At 36.2% G+C, this 18,179-nt stretch overlaps 1 pseudogene; it reads left to right on the top strand.

Moving 5' to 3' along the window:
* Positions 1–272: 272 nt before the first annotated feature.
* Positions 273–692, top strand: LOC140236618 (peptidyl-prolyl cis-trans isomerase B pseudogene; annotated as a pseudogene).
* Positions 693–18,179: the final 17,487 nt, after the last annotated feature.

Genomic DNA, 18,179 nt, shown 5'->3' with positions numbered 1-18,179 from the left:
ATACATTTCTTATTAACTGACAACGAAGGCAATTTACCCAACTTTCGTTACACTGGTGGCAGCGGTGGGATGCCAACTTGAACACGCCATCGAGACTTCTGCCTTTTTCTTCATCGAAAATGCCACACAATAACAGATCGACAGAAATGCCAACGGCCAGAGATGCAAATGGAGGAGAAGGCAAAGGCTTGTGAATTTTGTGAATGATTAATTCTTGGAGGATTTAATCGCAAACATTTTTGCTGGGCATGATAATTCTCTACCCAAGGACAATGAGGGTCCTAACTTTTCTTGCATTAGTAGCTCTAGTCTACTTACTGGTGCCAGCTGATGCTGAACAGAGTATTGAATCACTGGCAACTCTAGGACCAATAATCACCGAAAAGGTTTTCGTCAACATTGTGAGCGGAGACAATGAAATGATCAGCAATAGATTCAAATCGGGATTCAAAGGTATCAAGTCCCAACGCACCTTCAAGGACTTTGTGATCCAGCGCGGTAATTTTCCTCGAGGAGATGACTCCGAAGGCAAGACAATTTGCGACGACAGGTTTGGTGACAACTTCAAGCTGGCCCACTACGGACCCGGTTTGCTGAGTATCGCCAACGCTGACTGGGACATGAATGGATCGCAGTTCTTCGACACGACAGCTGAGACATTTTGGCTGAAGGGAAACTACATCTTTGGATAAATGTGACCGTGCACCTCAAAACGAACATAAAGTCGCACATACTGATTTTGCGTGAGGACTGAAAATAAGTGAAATGGGTCAACCTAGCCGAACTTGACTTTTTCATATTTTCTGAAAAAGCAGGTCTTCTTTTACATTATGCTAAAATTTGGTATCATAAAACGGGCAGGAAAGTTTGTTTTTTTAGCAGTTTATCGAGAACATTTTTGGTAGAATAGTGTGATTAGGTGTGTCTTTAGAATCCCTTTTTCATTTCTGGAAAACCTTGTCCATACTCTTCACTTTCAACTCTAATAACTTTTGAAAGGATAGTGCTACTGCTATGAAAGTTGGCATTAATTATGGACAGAATGTGTTAATGAGGCATGCTTAATTTCAGTTTAAGCTGATAATCCCTTCATTGTTGTTACTCTGGTGGTTTACTTCCTGTTTTTTGTCCCATTCATGAAACAGCCAGCACGGTTTGGTAAAGATTAAGCGCTTGAATAGACACTGTACTTCAGAGCCTCTTTTCTCAGTTCACACTTTTCCTGAGTTTGTGCTTTCTTTCCAATATTTAGATAGGTTAGGAGAGTCCATTTGATTTGAGTTATACATCATTTTAAAGCTTAAAGTCTGCTCTTTCAGAATATGGTCTTAACTAAAAATTCATGTCTGGCGACTTTTTGTTTGTTTTGAGGTGCAGGGTCACAAATAGACCCGGAACATATCACCATGGAAACTGAGAGACATCGACCATATACCACTACATGAGTGGGAAAATCGACACCAGGAATGACTAAGAATAAACCCTTAAAAAAAAAATCGGGCACAACGGATCTGTGATATTTTATGTGCTCAATCGACCTCAAGTATATGCTGTTTTCCCTCTGTCAGTGTCAGTCAGTTATTGTCATAATAAACTTAATGTTGCAACTGATTGACAAATTGCCCTACATCGACAGAATTTGAAAAACTTAATGTTTAATTCATCATTATGTCGTAGTGTTGTTACTGGAAAAAAAAGAAAAACCCACTTCTAGTAAACATTCGTGGAACACATTGCATGCCACAAATTATAAGAACTGTCCGCATTTCGTTATGTTTCGATATTCTGCAGAAATTGTATGGAAGAGGTTGCGCATAATAGGTTATAGTTATGTAGGTAGTAGTAGAATAGATGATGAGAAATGGTGAAGTTCTCAAGTGGATGATGATGGGAGTATGGTTCCCATTGTAAACTTAGCGGAATAATTCGGTGATGCGCATTGTTGTTCTTATAAACGTGTTGTTATTGGTAATTTGCGCTGCGACTCTGAAACAGTTGCCATGGCTGATATATTTTCAGGCACAAAGATCCAATTATTGTTACGACATGCATATAATGAATGAAGTGGCAATTTATCGAGACATAACGAGAGCAGTGTGCGTAGTTTGGTTAAGTGGCTATGATTATTTTAGGTTGATCACACACATTTTTGGAAAATAAGCATTAATCGATCATGGTTTTGCATCATTGGAAAACTTTGCCCGTCTTCTGACGAATGTTGTAGGTATAGGGAGGTCATCTGCCCTGCGTCTCTGAAACAGACGCCTTTGCTGGATTTGACTTCCAGGTCGCAGTTGGTTCCGATCCCATGAAATTTGTTTGAAAATAGCTACAGTAAGATGACGTGCTAAGTTTTTTTTTTTTTTTTTCAGTTGTTTTATGTTCTTCGGGTTTTGATCAAATATTGACGGCATTGTTAAATGACTGGCTTATGAGGAAAGCACATGAAAGGACGAAGATAATAACTCAAAACCAAAGGTTTCATTGGTGGTATATGGTCATGCCTTAGCATTATACTTCTTCTCTCACTCTTTTGTACATTTTCTGCGCTAAGATAATGTTGCTGCAGCTGATTCAATGTAGTGCATATGTTCTGGGTTTGAAAGTCGACAGCTGTTATACTTTTGCTAGCGCAGTTTGATTGTTACACTTTGTTATTGCTTTCAAGGATTTAACAATATTCCCCCTTTTTTTGATGATTTGTCCGAATTTTGGCGTTTCCTCTAAAATCACCTTTACCTCTCACCCCTCCCCAGCTGTTTCTTCTCGTCCTCTTTCTTCCTCTACGTTTCTCTGACACCTGTTACGTAAGGCCTGATCTTGCAGTGTAATCTCTTTCTAAAGGCCGACTGGCCTTCGACTCAACGTTCCCTCGTAGTCAGTGCACTCTTACGACTGTTTGGATAGGTCAGTGGTTACCACCCCCATGGACAGAGAGTAGAAAAGTGCTGTCGTCAAGAGTTTGCAAAGTAGGCCTATGCCTTTATTCAGCAAAAAAATATTCCTTGTTTCTTTGTTCATAGATGTGTCTTCCGCACTATTTTGTGCATTCGTGTTGGATTATTTTGTTATGCTCATGCTCTGTAGTTGAACTGTTCGTTTTGTGTTATTGTAGTTTCGTAGCCAATATAGTGTTCCTATTCAACGCACTCCCTCTGTGAAAATTTAGGCGAGAGACGTATTTCTTTTCCCATTGTTGATTTAACACGTTGCATTTCTCGTTGACACTGATTAGTGATTTGTTTTTCTGTGTGATTTATTTGTGTGGGCTACACCCAATTACTTGACGCTACTCTAAAAGTGTGTTTATTTCATTTAACCTGGTACTTGTAAATATTCTGTATATGCGTTTATCCGGGCTGCTGTATTTTATACAACAGCATTGCCTACACGGTATTTTAATGATATCACTTTGAACCTGATTCATTACTCTCTGGTATACGTCCATTTAAAGTCCTTGACACTCAATCCAATGGTCTCTACTAAGTTGTACATGTTTAGTGAATCTTATTTTTTTTTTTTCTTAACTTCCTCGTCACTGAGGACAGTGACTTTTTCTACGGAGGGAGGTAGTGTTACGGATTTTTGATGATAATATTACAAATAACTATGTCTTGTGAGTTAGACTATAGCCTGCTATCATGGTTATGTAACGCTTTGGAATGTAACGGGTTTGGCCTCGCTTTCCCTTCCCCCATCTGCTATCCTATTTACTCTGTCTGCGACAAGTCCTTCTCCCTTCCAAGTCCCTTTGATTCTCCCGACAGCTATCTTCTCCTTCGGGACCACAGTGTCCTCGCTCCACTGACCTGACTTGGCCATGTCCTCAACTTGCCCTCAGCGAATTAGGTCAAGGACTAAGTTCTTAGGTCTAGCCTTGTGACCAATTAACTGTACTCTCTTGAGGCTTGGTCGCGTGCCGCCCAGGCCAGGCCCAGGGACGTATGAATGGTATAAATACTGGCTCCTTGCAGAAATTAGAGAGTGTATCGAGTAGAGTCAGTCGGATTGAGATTGCGGGGTCGGACTAAACACTTTTCATCTTAACACTGCGAGTCGGGCTGGAGAGTCAGCCGAGAGATTCTGTGCTGAATTGTGTAACACTGAGAGTTGGAATGAGACAATAAAATTGCTGTCAGGTCCGGAAGACATTGTGTCCCCTTCACTTTCTACTAGCCGACTGAACTGCGTGCTGAGTGTGTGGTGCGATGCGTTACAATACATTTCTTATTAACTGACAACGAAGGCAATTTACCCAACTTTCGTTACAATATAGTTCCTTCAAATTCCATGAGAAAAGCTTTCATCTTCCAACGCCAAAATGCAGTTTGTAGAGGAATTTATACTCAACATCTACCATGTCTTTCAGTTTGTTTGTTTGTTTGTTTTTTTGGCCAAACTGCCTTTTCTGATTTGTAATTATTTTTCTTCATTTATTTAAGTATCTTTGGTACAATGCTGTGATGCGGTCAGGGATATTATACAAATGATGCACAGGATAGAGTGCGTTAGTGTAGGCGTAGCGCACTCGAGGGTATTTACAATTGTGAAACATGCACGAGGAAAAGCCGAGTGCATGTTGCACTACATTGTAAATACCCGAGAGTGAGCTGCGTCTCCACTAACGCCACGAAATAATCCTGTGCATCATTTGTTTTATAAAATGGGTCGAAAACTAACACAATTTTTCACGTACCTTTGTGGATCAAGATGTCCGAAGATATTCATTCCAAACACGTCGCACTCGGAAATCCCGCACATATAAGTACTGTACGTATTATACGTACGCCACACATGTTATGCACACAAGAAAGGCCGGCCGGCAGCCCGAACTAGAAGTTGTTTACAGGATTGACATCGCGTATAGTAGCGCGCGATGCACTTGTAACAACTGATTGAGTGCGCACTGCTAGCGCAAACATTGTGACGTACGTCGGCAGTGGATCCGGCCGGATGTTAGTGAGAAATTAATACAAGCACACGTGACTCATTTCAGCGCTTCCAATTGGCTACATTCTTGAACCCATTTTATAATTCATTATATTTACAGGTGGAAGTATGTGCGTGTGTGTATGTGTGTGTGTGTGTGTGTGTGTGTGTGTGTGTCACACATATACTCCTACAGCTTCTGACTAAACTGGCACTGGGAATTAAGAGTTTCTGGGAAGAACACTGTTTTCTTCGATTGGTACGACATAAAGACACAACTTCCCTTTCAAAAAAAAAAAAAAAAAAAAAAAAAATGCGCATGCGCTTCCTCTCTAGGGGTGCATAAATTGGCGAGAAATTTCAGCCGAGATACCATTATAGCACTGGCTGATATATCAAAGGAGGTCTCACAGCTACAGGATCAAACTTTTTGGGGGTCCACCAAATTTTTGGGTCCACCAAATTTTAGTTCAATGTCCCTTTTGGGTCCACCAAATTTTAGTTCAATGTTCCTTAGTCCAACATATAAGCAGGAGATAATTGATATCGTTTCTGATTTTAGTTCTAAAAAAAGTGCTGGACACGATGACATCAGTAATTTTCTTTTGAAGGGGGTAATATCTTTAATTGCGGATCCTTTAGCTCACATATTCAATTTATCTCTTTCTAATGGCATTGTCCCCGAAAGTATGAAAATAGCAAAAGTCATCCCCTTGTTTAAAAAAGGCGACAAATTAGATGTCAATAATTACCGACCGATTTCTTTGTTATGTACATTGTCCAAAATTCTTGAAAAAATTGTTTATAAAAGAACTATTACTTTTTTAAAACTCAATAATATACTTTCAAATTCTCAGTTCGGATTTAGAGAAAAACACAGCACTACACATGCATTATTAAGTTTTGTAGAAAAAGTGGCACACGCTATTGACAGATCTTCACATCTAATAGGTTTGTTCCTGGACTTCTCCAAGGCCTTCGACACCATCAATCATGATATTTTACTTAATAAATAACATCATTACGGAGTGCGTGGGAAGGCCTTGGAGTGGTTCAGGAGCTACCTCATGAACAGGAAGCAATATGTCTTTTTGAATGGTTGTAATTCACAAATGTCAAATATCAAATGTGGGGTCCCACAGGGAAGTTTATTAGGTCCGCTTTTGTTTCTCGTTTATATAAATGATTTTTGTAGGTCATCAGATGTTCTTTCCTTTATTCTCTTTGCGAATGACTCAAATTTATTTTTTTCGCAAAATAATCTTCTTACTCTTGTAAATACAATAAACTCTGAATTAGAAAATGTCGCCCAATGGATAAAGGCAAATAGATTATCTCTTAATTTTCAAAAATCAAAATATATGCTTTTTAGCAACTCTATAGAGACACTACCTGTTGACATTGTTTTTGATGGGACTCCACTGGAAAACGTTTCCCACATTAAATTTCTGGGAATAACAGTTGATAACAAGCTTTCATGGAAATTCCATATTGATAGTATATGTAAAACTATTTCACGAAATATTGGTATAATTAACAAGATTAAATTTTGTCTTCCTTTTTTTTTCAATTCAATTCAATTCATTTATTTTTCATTCTTCTTTTTTCCAACAAAACACAACACATAATAAATTTGGAATTACATCATAAATATAAACATTCGACTTTGCAAAAGATAAATGATACAGATAAACGAAAGAACACATACTGGAAAAAAGTACAAAGTTATGCTTCAGTTGAGAAAAAAAAAGAACTGAGAGGTTCACTAAAAAGCAAGCTTGTATGTTGTGAACCACTCAAAAAATGAACAAACTTATGAATTACTTATTTACAAATACTTATCAAACTACGACAGAACAGAACAAGACAGGAGAAATACAAAAGATATGACACGACTTGACAAAAAAGACGGAAAGAATGGAGAGAGAGAAAAGAAGAGAAAAAAGAGAGAATGCCTACACGCTGAACTATGGAAATGGAACAGGGGGTGATTGAAAATGTGCTTCAGAGGGCTGGTACTGGACGCAGCTGTGCAAGGATTTGATGGCTATTACATAATAAAACACGTAATCTATTACGCAATAATGAAACCAGTGATCGAAAGATTGGTGGATGGATGATGAACCCTGAGGTTGATGAGATCTAACTAATAAAGAATATATCAGAGAGGATTTAAGAGAAATGATTTCAACTTGCGCTTAAAAGGATGCAAAGAAGGGGAATTTTTTATTTCACAGCTTAATGAATTCCAAAATCTAGGACCGGTGTATATAAATGTACTCTGGGCTAATAAAGTTCTCAGGAGGGGCAAATGAAACTCATTAGATTGCCTAGTGGGATAATGATGAAAAAACTGGTTCCGTGGAAACATTGAATTGAAAATACTGGGAAGTGCATTTGCATTGTAATTAAACATAAACTGACCAAGCTGTAAAAAATACAAATCTTTAATTTTCAAAATCTTATATTTATTAAACAGTGGCTCTGAATGGGAACGTGGTGGGACGCCACAAATAATACGAAGTGCCTTTTCTGCAGTAACAGTAATTTATCTAGCAAAGTTTGATGGGCACTACCCCATGCTAGGAGTCCGTAATTAAGATACGGTAAAATTAGAGAAAAATACAAGGTCAACAAAGAGGACATTGGAATATGAGACTTGAGTCTATTTATGATACCAATATTACGAGAAATTATGGTACTAATGTTAATAATGTGCGGTCTCCATGAAAGTTTATCGTCCACTGTGATACCAAGGAATTTTATATGAGATACACGTTCTAGCAGAGTGTCATCAAAAATGATATTTGTGCGCAAATCTTCTACGGAATTGCTAAAAAGCATATACTTAGTTTTCTGGAGATTAAGTGATAATTTATTAGCTCTTATCCACTGAGTAACTTTTTTCAATTCGGAATTAACAATGCGTATGAGAGTATCTGGATTTCGGTGAGAAAAGAAAACGTTGGAATCATCAGCAAAAAGTATAAATGAGAGTATATCAGATGATCTACAAAAGTCATTAATATCAATGATAAAAAGTAAAGGTCCTAATAAGCTACCCTGTGGGACGCCACATTTAATAAATTCTAGATTTGAGTCATTCCCGTTCAGAGATACATATTGTTTTCGATTTTGTAGGTAACTCCTGAACCACTCCAAGGCCTTCCCCCGTATTCCATAATGAGACAATTTATATAATAAAATTTCATGATTTATAGTATCGAAGGCCTTGGAGAAGTCCAGGAAGATACCAATAAGATGAGAATGATTATCAATAGTATGCGCGGCGGGGTCAATAAACTTCAAAAGGGCATGAATGGTACTGTGTTTCTGACGAAACCCAAATTGAGAATTTGTAAAAACATTATGAAAATTAAGAAAATTAATTGTTCTTACAAACACCAATTTTTCCAAAATTTTAGATAAGGATGAAAGCAATGAAATGGGTCTATAATTACGTACATCAAATTCATCTCCTTTTTTAAATAAAGGAAAAACCTTAGCTATTTTCATAAATTCAGGAAAAACACCACTTAGTATAGATTTATTGAAAATATGTGAAAGTGGGTCAGCAATTGATGATATAATTCCCTTTAAAATAAAATTACTTATATCATCATAACCAGCACTTCGCTTATTATTCATTGCAGTAACAATATCTATTATTTCATATTTGGTTGTTGGAACAAAAAAAAATGGAACTAGAATTAGGTTCACCTAAGAATGTAGAAAAATGCGTATTTGACTGTGGTACTTTTTCTGCCAGATTTTCCCCAATTATTGGAAAATAAGAGTTAAAAATATTAACTATATCATTAGGATCTTCAACAATTTTATTATCATGTTTTAACTTTGTAATATTTAATTTCTTTTTTGATATATTCATAGCCTGCTTCAATACCTTCCATGTATTCTTTATATCATGTTTATATTTTTCTAACTGAATCATATAATATTTCCTCTTTTCCAACCGTATAATCTTCGTTAAAATGTTTTTATACGAAGTGTATTTATTTGTTGACTTCTCAGTTTTTTTCATTTTGAATTTATAGTATAACCTATTTTTCCTATTTATTGCACGAAGAACAGATTTTGAAATCCATGGAAGTTTAGGAGACGTTTTATAATTAACTGACTTATCTTTTATTTTAGGAATATATTCATCTAAATATTTATTCATAATCCCTGAAAAATTTTCAAATGATGCATTTACATCATCATTATTATAAACACTGGACCAGTCAGCCCTATCTAAGCAAGCACCAAGACTAGCCAAATTTTCCGGTGAAGCTCTACGTCTAAATGAAGAAAACTGAAACCTATTAACCAAATGTTTAAGATCAAAACATGTTATAATAGGGAAATGATCAGTTATATCAGATAAAATTATAGCAGAATTTAAAATCTGCACAGAATTAGAAAAAATATTATCAAGGAGGGTTGCGGAGTGATTTGTAACACGAGTTGGCTTCGAAATTAATGGCAAGAAAGAGGCTGACAAAAACATTTCTAGAAATTCTTGAGATGTGTTATCATCATTCTTAATCAAATCAATATTAAAATCACCCATTATGAAAGTGCTTTTATTAATAAATAGAGGACTTTTTAATAAATTTGTCATACAATTCAAAAAATCTTTGGAACTAGAACTTGGGGGTCTATAAACAATACCAATTACAATATTCTTACTTTGCGGAATACAAATTTCCACAAACAAAGTTTCTACAATTTCATTTATTACATTTAATTCATCACAAACACTAAATTCAAATTTTTTAGATAAATAAAAAGCGACTCCACCACCCGTCCTGTTTACTCTATTATTAACAATAAAATCATAACCATTTAATGCATACGGCAAATTAACGTCAAATGATAACCATGTTTCAGTTAAACCTATTACTGAAATTTGTTGTTTATTTTGATTATCTAATAATATCTGTAACTCATCAAAATGTTTATTAATACTCCTTATATTTAAATGTAACATGGAAAATATACTTTGTGAAAAACTTTTTGTATAATCTTTAAATTGGTCAACAGTTACATATTTAGAAGGAATTTGAGGGGAGTCATATTCAAAATCTTTGTCGTCCCTGATTACATTATATTCATCTCTCATATTGCCGTACTTAAATTATGGTATTCTTGCGTGGGGAAATACATATCAAACATTCTTAGATAAATTACTTTTATTACAAAGGAAGTCACTCCGTATCATATCTCATACTGCATTTCTGTCTCATACTGCATTTCTGTCTCATACTGACCCGTTATTTTTTGAAAACAAAATATTGAAAATTAAGGATTTGTATTTGTATAATCTAGGACAATTTATGTTTAATTATGATACAAAAAAACTTTCAAATATATTTGAAACAATGTTTCCAAGAAATCAGACCGTTCACAATTACCCAACAAGGCGTTCGAATGAGTTTCATTTGCCCTTTTTCAGAACTCTACTGGCTCAGAACACCTTTATTTACGATGGGCCAAAGTATTAGAACTCACTTCCTAATGATATTGTAACAGCACGAACTTTGAATTCTTTCAAGAATAAATTGAAATGATTTTTACTGAAATCTTATAACATACTACCGGATTAGGTTTATTTCATTAACTCAATTAAGTTATCATTTTCCTTTCTTTTATATATACATTAATCATTACATATCAACTATTTTCTATTAGAGTAAAATAATCTGTCGAATATAAATTCTCCTCAAATGTTACAGTTATTGAACAAGGTATCATTGTGTCTATTCTTTCCTTTTAATATGTCCGCTCTTTTTTATTTTTTCTGGTATATGTACCCAATTCTTATATTCTCAATATCATTCCAGGGTGCGTCTTATTACTCCTACACCCTGGATTTCAATTTGCTTGTGTCCACGATGGCGTGTGTTGCAGTTTCATTTTTTTTTCTTGTTTCCCTTTTTTTCTTTTTTTCTTTTTTTTTTTCGTTCTTTCCTGTTATTTCATTTCATGTCAGTTGACATTGGTTTCTTTGATTTTGTTTCATATATTTGTCTGTAGTTTCATGAAGTCATTGTTCGTTTTTTATGTATTTCTGAGGGTCCCATATCGTACAAGCTTGGCTTTTTAGTGGGACCCTCCATTTCCATTCCCATCCGTGTAAAATGCTTATGTTTATACCTTATAAATGCAATTACGTTGTTACTCATCATCACATGTATTTTGTTAATGTACGTTTTTTGAAATTACTACAAATTTGTTTTGTTTATGCATTATATATAATTTCTCCTGTTTATTTAATGGAAATGAAAAATAAAGTTGAAAGTTGAAAGTTGAAAGTTGAAACTGCGAACTGACTTTCCACGGTAAGATTTTTTTTTCAGCATATTTTTTTTTCCTTTGTTATGTTAAGGTGGCAGTTTTCTTTTCATGGATGTTTAATGACAATTCAAATAAATTTGATTACAACATCAAAATATAGAGAGCAATGTTATGATCGTCATAATAAGAACTGAAAGGAAGCTTTTTGATTATACGCGTCTTCGAAATTGCGACTGGTAGTCGTTTTAAAGATGATGTGTTGTTATCGACTCTATGGTCTATGACTTATGATCTTTCAGCATTCTTACATTTTCGCTACTTAATACCGATAATGATTTTTTAAAAAAAGGCATTATGAAGCTAACAGTGCTGAAATTCTCTTCTTTAGTGAACATTTAATTTGCACGAAATAAAGTCACGGTTGATAGAATTCCTCTAGATATCATGATAATCATATCGATATTTATATCGATATTTCGTCTACTAATCGGTACGTTTAGAATAGTTTACATCGGGGTCATCCCACGAGACCGACGCCTACGAGTCATACAGCTCACGAGTTCGACATTGAAAACAGGTCCATGAGGCATACACCTCACGAGTCATACAGCCCATGAGTTCGACACTAGGCAAATAAAACCCGTGAGTTCGACACTAGGTAAAAACAGCCCACGAGTTAGACAGATACAACACGGGGCTTAATGTGTCGGTCTCATGTAGTCGTGGGCCTTGTTTGCTTAGTGTCGAACTCATGCTGGGCTGTATGACTCGTGAGCTGTAATCACAGTATAACTCATGGGCTGTATGACTCTTGGGCTGAATGACTCGTGGGTGTCGGTCTCGTGACGCGCACCCGCTTACGTCACGACATCGTGAAAACGGATTACGTTCTTGATTGTTTCTATAATGTATAAATCATGTTGAAAAACAGTATGCAAAAAATTGCAATTTCACAGTTGACAGTTAACGATTTGGTACACATTTTCGAATAAGAGTTGGAACGCTTCAGTATTCGTAATAATTCGGGGATATAATGGCTGAAGATGATTAGATAAAGTATGTCACCCACTGTTGAGCGTGGCCGGGTCAGGGTAATCTTTTCCCTCTCTCCCTTTCACGCGAGGGAGATTAAGCATATTTAGAAGTGAAATGAGACGATCTTGTGCACACATTTGTTGTAATATTTTGACATTTCTCAATCCCATATTATGTTTACCAAGTCTATGGGGAGGTGAATTGAGTGGGGACAGGTTGTGGAAGGAGGTGTAAAATGCGGAAGTTTTAAAAATTAAGGAAAATAGATATTGAGGGAAAATATTTCATTTCGTTTCATTTATTGAGTTTCCTCACAAATTATGCAGCGTTGAATTTGCAACATCCATGCATGACAATGTAAAGTAAGACATAGATTATAAGTTAAGTATAATAATATTTACATGACACAAGATCCATTGAAGTCAAGCTCAAGTAGGCTACATTACATTCATGACATATTTGATATGAATAAATCCTACATAGAAGCAGTTGCTTGTGAGAGTAGGTTCCAAGAAAAAAGTCAAACAAAGGCACTTACACACACACACACACACACACACACACACCCACACACACACACACACAAATATATATATTTATATACACTGCACGCACGCAAGTGCATATATATATATATATATATATATATATATATATATATATATATATATACATACACACTGCACGCATGCAAGTGCAGCACCTGGACAAGCGTGCGTGCAAACATACTCACACACAACAAAGAGAAGAGAATGAGAAAGAGGGAAAAGGAGAGAATGCCCAAAAGACCGTCATTTTAGGGACAGTGCCAATAACGGTGCCTGGAACTGCAAAAGGAAAGAAATAGGACAGAAAAGAATTAGGAATGACACCATGTGAATCTGTTCTGCAATCATGCCGAAGAATCTATATCAGTATTAGTAGTTTCAAATCATCTGCTAAATCATAATTATCATATCATATGATCATGATTATCACATATTCATGGTATCTTTTGTTTGGTGTGTAGTCTTTCGCTTTTTACAAAGTCTATGAAAGTGGAAGAGAACGGGAGAACACGAATTATCTTTTTCATTTTCACAACTGAAGTGATAACACAATCTGGTGCACTTTTCGGTTGAATATTTGGAAAATTATGAAGCATCTGATAAGCATTGACAGCAAACATTTGCTTACTATTTGGTACCATGCATTTCAGCAGTCAATCTGATGTACTACAGGACTGTCATTTCTATTTGTCACATCCCGGAATATTATCGGGGCAAAATGATTTGTGATTGCCCCCAAAGACCGGATTATCGACCCCCCTGATTAATCCTTTCATCCGTTTGTCCTGTATTTTTCAGTCAACGTCGGTCGGTGCAAGATGAAGCTCTTAACGTCACACCGCCCCCTATCGATGATATTCAAAGAGAAGAGGTCTTCGCCCGAATCGATCTTGACAACAACGGCATGGTTGGTGTTGAAGAGTGGTCGTTAGAGGGCGGCACACTGAGAGACTTCTGGGCTTTAATCATCAACCATGACAAAGATGGTAAGTTGTATCTCTTGCGGGTAGGGTCCGCCCGAACGAAATTGATTTCTGCGTTTAAGATATATCCCTCTGGTTACGATTGAGAGACGGCTTTTTTCATTCTCTCCTCCTCCTCCTCCTCCTCCTCCTCCTCCTCTCTCCTTCTCTCTCTCTCTTTCTCTCTCTCTCTTGAATTAGATATTGGATTAAAAAATGATTTCGTCAATAAATGAGAAAATCATGAAAAAACTAAAAAGTTCATTCTTTTGTATTCTGTTTTGCAACTTGACTAGACAAACAACGTATATCATGTTAGTTTATACCTAGCTCAGTTTTCTCAGAAATGTCCACTATTTCTAAAATTAAACCCCCTCTCAAAAAAAAAAAAAAAAAAAAAATGTTTGTTACGGCCCTGCCCTGCCTTTATAGGAAAAGGATCTCTTGACACCTATCAGGGATCTGGAAATGTTTCGATGTTTTGTCCAGCTCATTTAGATTCAAGGATTCATATTCTGCAACGGATATGCTCTTTTTTTCACAAACGAGATAAAAGAATCATTATGATCCATATTCTAATTCAACACAGATTTTCTATTCCTATGAAAAGAAAAATCCAACATTTTTTTTTTCAATTCTTATTTGTTAAACATGCAGGTGACGAGATGATCTCATTTACAGAGATCGCTGAAGTACCAGAGACTGTGACTCGCGAGTAAAAACATGAGTGTCAGGAAGCGAGTGACAACATCAATGTGGAAGAGACGGCTGAAATCTTGTCAGAGAAATACAACAGCTTTACACTAGCACGGTATTAACTGCGTGCAAAATCATTTCTTTGAAAGCCTGCACGTGCATCCGTTTCTTTTATATCCTTTGATATCGCTGGCCGTTTACCGATGGAGTTGTTCGGCTTATGTATTTTGTTGCTGAAATGCATGTTTGAAGACAACACAGGTAGTATTTGGTATCTTGTAGGCGATTATTTAAAGGGATGATATAATATTGGTTGCAGGGGCAGATCCAGGAATTCTGTAAGGGGGGGGGGGTGGGGGCGCAACTAATATTTCTGGTGCCACTTCCGGGTTTCATTAATTTTTTTTTCTTTTTATTTGTTTTGTTTTCAACGGAAAATAAGGGGGGGGGAACGTGCGCCGGTACCGTTGTGCCCCTCTCTTGATCCGCTACTGGGTTGAGGTGGGGATTCAGCTTTTAACCTTTGGCAAAATATTTGGAAACAATGCTCTGAAATGCAAAAAAAAAAAAGCATACAATTCTAAAAGGAAATGAAAGCTTATTTGATGAAAATTGGTTTTGAAATACCGAGATATTAAAAAAAAAGTATAACAAAGCGATCCTAATAAAAGGTGGCTCACCTTAATTTGGATATCTTAGCCCTTTCAAAGCCAATTTTCAACAAACAAATTTTGAATTCCTCTTAGAATTACATGCTCCTTTGTATTTCGGGAGAGGCGTTCTCACTATCTTACAAAAAAAAAGTTGGAAACCTCAAACCCCATCTCAGCCAAAACTATGCCATCCCTTTAAAGTCTGTGATATTTTTATTCTCGAAACATTATATGAATCTGGCACTATTGTAGGTTTGTGGAGCATGGAATATTCATTGTTCTATGACGATAGTACTGACTATAAAGTTTTGAATATCACAAGCTGTAATTTCTCATTGCACCAACAGAAGGTGAAATTCTACAGTTCTTTACTTTATTATTAAATATCAGAATATACCGGTAAAAATGACTGCGAGTGAATGTCTGTTGCACATCAAATATTGTGGTGTAAACAAAAACAAAAATCCACTATTTCGTATAGCTCTATCAAATATTTGTGTCTATAAATATGTTCATAACTGCATGCATTTTTATAACATAAAAAGACAATCTACAGATCTAATTGCATGAAACGATCATGTTGAGGAATGATACTATAATTAGTATACATGGTCCATTTTTTTTAACGTTTGATATGTCAACTTGAAATGTAATAACTATTTTTGCTATCATATTCAAAATACATCCATAGATTTTTTTTTTATCATTAACGTCATAAAGAATGTAAACCATTATGACTGTCGTCAGGTTACAAATGAAATAATTTCATAACTATTACACAAAATGTGGGATTATGTTAGCTGAAAGACTAGATCGTATGTCCTTGGTTCTTGAAGTCTGATATTTGGTTATGTATTGTTAAAAAAACACACCAACAACTTTGTTTATTTGTTTGTTTGAATTCTTTTAACTGAACGTTTTGCTCAACTCTATTAATAAGAAGTCTAAGAAACACAAACGATCTTTACAGGATTGTCATAAAATAGTTACAGTTGAATTTGCATTCAGCAACACCACCAACAACCACACGAAACGAAGAAAAGGGGAAAGAAAATTCTGCTAACCAGAAATACATAGTACCTGCCAAACCTGTAAACATATCATGTCCTTTCAGGCACTCATTTATGCACGACTAAACGTATGTGCGTAGGTTTGACAACATTGCCTTTGCTCAGTACAAGTCACCCCTCCCATTATATTACCCTCAGATATGTATGTATGTATTCCAATGTTAGGAATCATGAAGGTCCATGTTTTGGGAGTCTCAAAGGCAATGCTCAGATCTCTTGGTATATTTCAAATCAGTGCCACATATTCGGCTCTCTTTTATTACTTTTTTTTTTGTTAAATAGAATTTAAAAGAGCATCCTCTCTGTACTTGATGAATTCCTGGCTTGATAACCCGCACCGCAGTTATTTGGCTCTCTTATTGTGAATGAACTCGTGGGGGCGCTGTGGCACAGTGGATAAGACTCCCGACTCCCAATCGGAGGACCCGATTTTGATTCCTGCCCAGTGCTTACGACCCTGGACAAGATGTTTTTCACCCACCCACCACGTCCTTCTCGACCCAGGTGTATAAATGAGTACCTGGTAACGTTATGGTAATAACAATGGCAGGCCCCTCTGGTAGAGCAGTGGCAACACTGAAGGAGGTTAATACTCTGGGTAATAAGACCTTATTATTATATAGCTCTTAGTTCATTTTCTGGTTGCTGCCCTCCCCACCCCCCCCCCCCCCCCACCACCCCCGGCAACTTAAAGGGATGGTACAGTATTGGTGGAGATGAGAATTGGGCTTTTAACTTTTCGCGAGATACCAAGAAAACACTTCTGATATAGTACAGAACATACCATTTTAAGAGGAGTTCAAAGTTTATTTGATGAAGATCGGGTTTGGAATGACTGAAACATCCAAAAACAAAGTAAAACAAAGCGATCGTAATAAAGTGTGGGTCCCACACTTTATTAGAATCGCTCTTTTTTGGATATCTCAGCCATTTCAAAACCAGTTTTCATCAAATAAACGTTCAATTACTTATAGAATTACATGCTCTTTCATATTTCATAAGAGGTTTCTCATTATCTCACCAAAAATGTTGGAAACCTGAAATTAGGTCTCAACCAAAACTATAAGGTCCCTTTAAGGAAGCATGTCAGAGAAAGTCTGGTTTTATATAATCATGTATTTTGCTTGGTTTGTTTGTCTGTCTGATCATTTGTTTGCTTTTATTATTGAATTTCACTTGTATTGATCCTCCAAATGCCAATAAATGAACATGATAATAATACTGATAATGGTAATATTACTAATGATACATGTCTTCCACTTCCAGCCCGCTCAACTTTTTATTTAACAATTTATTTAATGGAAATGAAAAATAAAGTTGAAAGTTGAAAGTGATTAAGAGCTGACTTACAGCCTGCCAACTGTTTAATCGTATATGCTACAATGTATAGCCATATATATGTATACATGTATATGTTTACACACACACATATATATATATATATATATATATATATATATATATATATATATATATGGTAACGGCGACTTATATTTGTCGAAGTTAGGCAGAATATAATTCTGATTTTGTAAAAGTCCCCAAATAAAGTCGCGCTATATGTTGAAATTCATTGTCGAAGGATGCCGAGGGTCAGAGAGAAATTACAGTCATCAGGCAGAAATCACAGTTCAGGAAGTTTATCATTAAGGATCACTCGAACACATTTACAGGGATGGATTTTGAGAATGTCTCGCCAGGCATGAGAGGTGCGATGCGGTGAAGGACTTATGACTAACTAATGCAATAAGCTAACAAGACTGGAGACCGTTTGTGGACTGGTTGACTCTTTATCTCTTTCGTTGGTTACTCTCTCGCTGTTCAAACACGTGTTTTACTCTTAGCTGACAAACTCTTCACTCCATCTCCTCTCGGTAACTTCCTCCCAAGCAAGTGCCATAAAGCCTGTCTTACCCCTTTCAAACAAGCTCCTCTTGTTCGAGAGAGAGGACCAGTCATGAAGGTCACGAGAAAGACTTTTATCGCGCT

This window comes from Diadema setosum, chromosome 13 (assembly GCF_964275005.1).
Source record: "Diadema setosum chromosome 13, eeDiaSeto1, whole genome shotgun sequence".
Taxonomy (NCBI): Eukaryota; Metazoa; Echinodermata; class Echinoidea; order Diadematoida; family Diadematidae; genus Diadema; species Diadema setosum.
Note: the sequence above shows the minus strand (reverse complement) of the source record. Positions and strands in the feature narration are given on the sequence as shown.